A 6,636-nucleotide genomic window follows, 5' to 3' on the forward strand; every position below is an offset into this window, starting at 1 on the left:
GTTAACAATCTGGATGCCCTTTATTTATTTATCTAGCCTAATTGCTCTGGCTAGGACCTCCAGCACAAGGTTGAATAAGAGTGGTGATAAAGGGCATCCTTGTCTGGTTCCCATTCTCAAGAGGAATGTTTTCAGATTGTCCCTATTTAGGATGATGTTGGCTGTTGGCTTTGTATAAACGCCATTTATTATGTTGAGGAATTTTCCTTCTCTTCCTATTTTGCTGAGAGTTTTTACCATGAATGGGTGTTGAACTTTGTCAAATGCCTTTTCTGCATCAATTGATAAAATCATGTGATTCTTGTCTTTTATTTATATGATGGATTACGTTAATTGTTTTTCTAATGTTGAACCATCCCTGCATACCTGTATGAATCCCACTTGGTCATGTTGAATTGTTTTTTTGATATGTTGTTGAATTCTATTGGCTAGAGTTCTGTTTAAGACTTTAGCATCTAAGTTCATGAGGGATATAGGTCTGTAATTTTCTTTTTTTATGGTGTATTTACCTGGTTTTGGTATCAGGCATATGCCGGCTTCATAGAATGAGTTTGGGAATATTCCATCCTTTTCTATTTTCTGAAATACCTTTAGTAGTAGTAGTGTTAACTCTTCTCTGAAAGTTTGGTAGAACTCTCCAGCGAAGCATCTGGGCCAGGGCTTTTTGTTGTTGGGGGTTTTTTAATTACCTTTTCAATTTCTTGTTATAGGTTTATTTAGTTGTTCTACCTCTGTTTGTGTTAGTTTAGGTAGGCAGTGTGCTTCTAGAAATTCATCCATTTCTCCAGGTTTTCAAATTTGTTAGAGTACAGTGTTCAGTAGTAGTCTGATATGATTCCTTTAATTTCAATTGGGTCTGTTGTGATAATGCCCATCTCATTTCTTATTAGGGTTATTTGTTTCCTCTCTTGTTTTTCTTTTGTCAGTTTGGCCTATGGTTTATCAATTTTGTTAATTTTTTCAAAGAACCAGATTTTGGTCTTGTCAGCACTTTCAGTTGTTTTTCTGTTCTCTGTTTCATTTAATTCTGCTCAAATTTTTATTATTTGCTTTCTTCTGATGCCTGGACGTTTCTTTTGTTGCTCTCTTCCTATTTATTGAAATTGTAGGGGGAATTCTTTGATTTTGGCCCTTTCTTCTTTTTATATCTGTGCATTTATTCATATAAATTGACCTCTGAGCACTGTTTTAGCTGTGTCCCAAAGGTTCCGATAGGAAGTGTTTTCATTCTCATTGGATTCTATGAATTTCTTTATTCCATCCTTAATGTGTTCTATAACCCAGTCGTTTTTGAGCATGGTATTGTTCAGTTTCCAAGTGTTTGATTTCTTTTCCCTGCTTTTTCTGTTTTTGATTTCTACTTTTATGGTCTTATGGTTACAGAAGATGCTTTGCAATATTTCAATGTTTTGGATTCTCCTAAGTCTTGCTTTATGAGCTAATATGTGGTCTATTCTAGAGAATGTTCCACATGAGTTGGAAAAGAAAGTACACTTGGTTGCTGTTGGGTGGACTGTTCTGTATATGTCTATGAGATCAAGTTGTTTGATTGTGGCATTTAGATCTTCCTTGTCTTTATTGAGCATCTTTCTGGATGTTCTGTCCTTCACTGAAAGTGGTGTGTTGAAATTTCCTACTGTATTTGTGGAGCTGTCTATCTCACTTTTGTATGCTGTTAGAGTTTGTTTTATGTATCTTGCAGCTCTGTCACTGGGTGCATAAATATTTAGTATGGTTATGTTCTCCTGGTGTATTGTCCCTTAAATCATTATATAGTGTCCTTCCTTGTCCTTTGCGGTGGATTTAACTTTAAAGACTATTTTGTCAGAAATCAATATTGCTACTCCTGCTCTTTTTTGATTGTTGTTTGCTTGATATATTTTTTTCATCCTCTGAGTTTTAGTTTGTTTGTGTCTCTAAGTCTAAAGTGTGTCTCTTGTAGGCAGCATATAGATGGATCGTGTCTATTTTATCCATTCTGCCACTGTCTCTATTGTTGCATTTAGTCCATTTACATTCAGCATAATTATGTATAGGTATGTATTTTTTTTTATGCTGCCATTTTGATGTCTTTTTTTGTGTGTTGTTGACAGTTTCTTTTTTCCACTTAATTTTTTGTGCTGAGTAGTTTACGATCCTCTTTTCCTCTTATTTGTTGTAGTTGATTTTGTTTCTGCTGAGTCTTTATTTTTTTTCTTGTGTTTTATTTTGATGAGTAGTATGTTAGTCTCCTTTGTGGTTACCTTATTATTTACCCCTATTTTTCTAAGTTTAAACCTAACTTTTATTTCTTTATATCACCTTGTCTTCTTCTACATATGAAAGATCTATGACTGCATTTCTTAGTCCCTTTTTATTGTTTTGATATTGTCTTCTTTTACATAATGACATCGCTGTTTCCCTGTTTTGAGCTTTTTTTATCTTGATTTATTTTTGTGAGTTCCCTATCTGGGTTGACATCTGGTTGCTCTATCCTGTGTTCTAGTCTTGGGTTGATATCTGATATTATTGATTTTCTAACCAGAGAGCACCCTTTAATATTTTCTGTAGTTTCAGTTTGTTTTTTACGAATTTCCTAAACTTCTGTTTATCTGGAAATGCCCTAATTTCGCTTTCATATTTGAGAGACACTTTTGCCGGATATATGATTCTTGGCTGGCAATTTTTTTTCCTTCAATGCTTTATGTAAGTTGTCCCATTGCCTTCTTGCCTGCATGGTTTCTGCAAATAGTCCAAGCTTATTCTTATTGACTCTCCTTTATAGGTGACTCTTCATTTAACCCTAGCTGCTCTTAAAATTCTCTCTTCATCCTTGTTTTTGGAAAGTTTGATTATAATATGTTTTGGTAACTTTCTTTTAAGATCTACCTTATGTAGAGTTCGATGAGCATCTTGGATAGATACCATCTCATCTTTCATGATACCAGGGAAGTTTTCTGCCAAGAAATCTTCAACAATTCCCTCTGTATTTTCTGTTATTCCTCCCTGTTCTGGTTCTCCAATCACTCGTAGGTTACTTCTCTTGATAGAGTTCCACATGATTCTTAGAGTTTCTTCATTTTTTAAATTCTCTTATCTGATTTTTCTTCAAATATATTGGTGTCAAGTGTTTTATCTTCAGTCTTACTAATTCTGCCTTCCATTTGCTTGATTCTGCTCCTCTGACTTTCTATTGAGTTGTCTAATTTTATCATTAATCTTCTGAATTTCTGATTGCCATCTCTGTATGGGTTCTTGCAACTTATTAAATTTTTCATTATGTTCCTGAATAACCTTTTTAATTTCTTCAACTGCTTTATGTGTGTGTTCCTTGGCCCATCTCCCGCCCACTCATAGACTTTTAAGACCCCAGACGCTACTCATCAAAGCAACTTCTTTTTTTGTTTTTCTTTATTATATGTCTGCTTTCTTTTTTTATTTTATGTATATTGATTCATTTAATATTTGCAACAATGCTATGAGGTAGCTACTAATATTATTTCCATTTTACAGATGAGGAAATAAGGCACAAAAAGGTTAAGTAACTTGCTCAAGATTACAAAGCTAATATGCAAGAGTGCCAGAATTTGAACCTAGGTAGTCTGGCCTCAGAGCTTGTGCCCCTAATTATCACACATACTGCCATTAAGAAATAAAATAAATGACATTATCCCCATCCTCCAGAAATTCATATTTTAATTTGAGTAAAACAAACACACCATGAAATGAGTGAGTTCCTCATATTCCATACCTGGGTAGGTATGAACCTGGATTTTGTTTTTCTCTCCTTCAAAAATTTACACACAAATTGTTTTGTGACCTTGGCTGCAATCTTAGCATTGTGTCAGCACTCTCCCCCTTTCCCTTTACACCCTGCATTCCCCCATGTTCATTCCTTTAGTTTTCCGGTCCCTCCATACCTTCTAGTCTTTGCTTTTGGGCAGGTGTTACCCATTTGCTCTCAATATTTGATTAAACTAAAAAGCACTTCCTCACATGCTTTTCTTTTTTCTTTAATTTTTAGGTTTTTTTTTTTTTTAATCTTTAGCCGAAAGGTGAATTTCAGGAATAGATTCAGTTCTCAGTTAGCAGGGTGCCCACGAGCTACAGTCTCAGGGGTTCCACCAGTTTGTCAGATCAGTGAGTCAGGTCTTTTTTTGTGTGTATGAATTTGAATTTTGTTCTACATTTTTCTCCCTGTCTGTCTGGGACCCTCTATTGTGATCCCTGTCAAAGTGGTCAGTGCTGGTAGCCAGGCACTGCACAGGTCTTCTAGGTTCAGGCTGGTGAAGGTTGTGGTTCATTTGGTCCACTGGCCCCTCAGACTAATATTTTCCTTGCACCTTTGGTTTCCTTCATTCTCCTTTGCTCCAAACACGATGGGACCAATAGATGTATGTTAGATGGCAGCTCACAATCTTTTAAGACTCTAGATGCTACTCACCAAAGTAGGACGTAGAACATTTTCTTTATGAACTATATTATGTCAATTGACCTAAATGTCCCACAAGACCGTGGCCCCCAATCCTCCCCCAGTAGGTACATCCCTCAGGGTATTTGGATGTGACTAGGAAGCTTCTATGACTGGTCAAGTTGTGCTGACTTCCCCTATATTGTGTGTTGTCTTTTGCTTCACCAGAGTTAATACTTGTCTACTATCTAGTTAGTGATTTCCCCTTCTGTCCCTCATAACCATCAAAGCTTTTTTTCCCTTTATGTAAACCTTTGCTTGAGTTTTTATAATAACACGTATGGTATTTGTCCTATTGTGATTGACTTATTTCACTCAGCATAATGTTCTCCAGATTCATCCATGTCGTGAGATTATTTGCTGATTCATCATTGTTCTTTATCATTGAGTAGTATTCCATTGTGCGTATGTGCCATCATTTGTTTATCCATTCATCTGTTGATTGACACTTAGGTTGTTTCCATCTTTTTGCTATTGTGAATAATGCTGCAATGAACATGGGTATGCATAACCCTATTCGTGTAACGGCTCTTATTTCTTTAGGAGTGGGATTACTAGATCTTACAGTATTTCTATTTCTAGCTTTTTAAGGAGGCATCATATCATTTTCCATAGTGGTTGTGGCAGCAGTGCAAAAGAGTTCCAATCTCCCCACAACCTCTCAACCATTTGTCACTTTTTTTTTTTTAGTGCCAATAATGTCAGGGTGACATAGTGTCTTACTGTAGTTTTGATTTGCATTTCTCTAATGGTTAATGCTGTCCTATAGGGTCACTATGAGTCAGAACAGACTTGATGGCACCTAAAAACAACGACGGCAATGCTAATGATCATTAGCATTTTCTCATGTGTCTGTTAGCCTACTGAATTATTCTTTGTTAAAGTGTCTGTTCATATCCTTTGCCCATTTATTACCTGGATTATTTGTCTTTTTGTTGTTCAAATGTTGATATATTTTATAGATTTTAGAGATTAGAACCTTGTCAGATATGTCATAGCCAAAAATTTTTTCCCAGTCTGTAGGTTCTCTTTTTTCTCTTTTGGTGAAGTCTTTTGATGAGTGTGTTTAATTTTTAGGAGCTCCCAGTTATCTAGCTTATCTTCTGGTGTTTGTGCATTGTTAGTTATGGTTTGTATTATATTTATGCCATGTACTACAGACCATAGCATTTTCCCTGTTTTTTTCTTCCATGATCTTTATTGTTTTGGGTTTTATGTTTAGGTTTTCGATTCCTTTTGAGTTAGTTTTTGTGTATGGTGTGAGGTATGGGTCCTATTTTATTTTTTACAGATGGACATCCAGTTTTGCCAGTACATTTGTTTAAAAAGACTGTCTTTTCCCCCATTTAATGGGCTTTGGTCCTTTGTCAAAGATCAGGTGACCACAGGTTGATGAATTTATACCTATATCTGTTTTCTATTGTGTGATATCTGCTCCTAACTTCATTAATTTTTCCTTGTACTATCCTCCAACTTTTTTATCCTCCAACTTGATCTGCATTTTTTTTATCTAGCTTCTTGTGAATTCTAATTTGTTGATTTTCAGCTTTGTTCTATTCTAATATATTGTTTTTCACTCTAAGTTTCCCTGTAAGCGCCGTTTCAGCTATATGCGTACAAGGTAGTCATGTTGCATCTTTTACTCATAAAAATGTATTCTCTAGCATTCATGTTGATTTATTTATTGTTTTTATTGTGGTGAAAATATACACAGCAAAACATTTGCCAGCGTAACCCTTTACATGCACAATTCAATGACATTGGTTACACCCTTCATCTTACACAACCTCTATCCCTATCTTTTTTCTAACTATCCCACCACCAGTAATGTAAACTCAGTGCCCCCAAGCAAAAACCCTCCTCTTCCCTTCCGCTTACATGCCTGTAACAACTAATAACTTTTGCTTTCTACATATGGGCTTATTTCATATGAGTGAGGTCATACAGAATTTGTTCTTTTGTAACTGACTGATATGACTCAGCAGGTTTTCAAGGTTCATCTGTGTAGATGTATGTAAAGGAGTTCATTTCTCGTTATGGCTGAGTAATAACTCCATTGTATGTATATACCACATTTTGTTTATCCATTCACCTGTTGATGGACTTTTAGGCTATTTCCACCTTTTGGCTCTTGTGAAAAGTGCTGCAATGAACACAAACAGATTTCTGTTTGTGTTCCTGCCTTC

This window comes from Loxodonta africana, chromosome 13 (assembly GCF_030014295.1).
Source record: "Loxodonta africana isolate mLoxAfr1 chromosome 13, mLoxAfr1.hap2, whole genome shotgun sequence".
In the NCBI taxonomy this organism is placed as follows: Eukaryota; Metazoa; Chordata; class Mammalia; order Proboscidea; family Elephantidae; genus Loxodonta; species Loxodonta africana.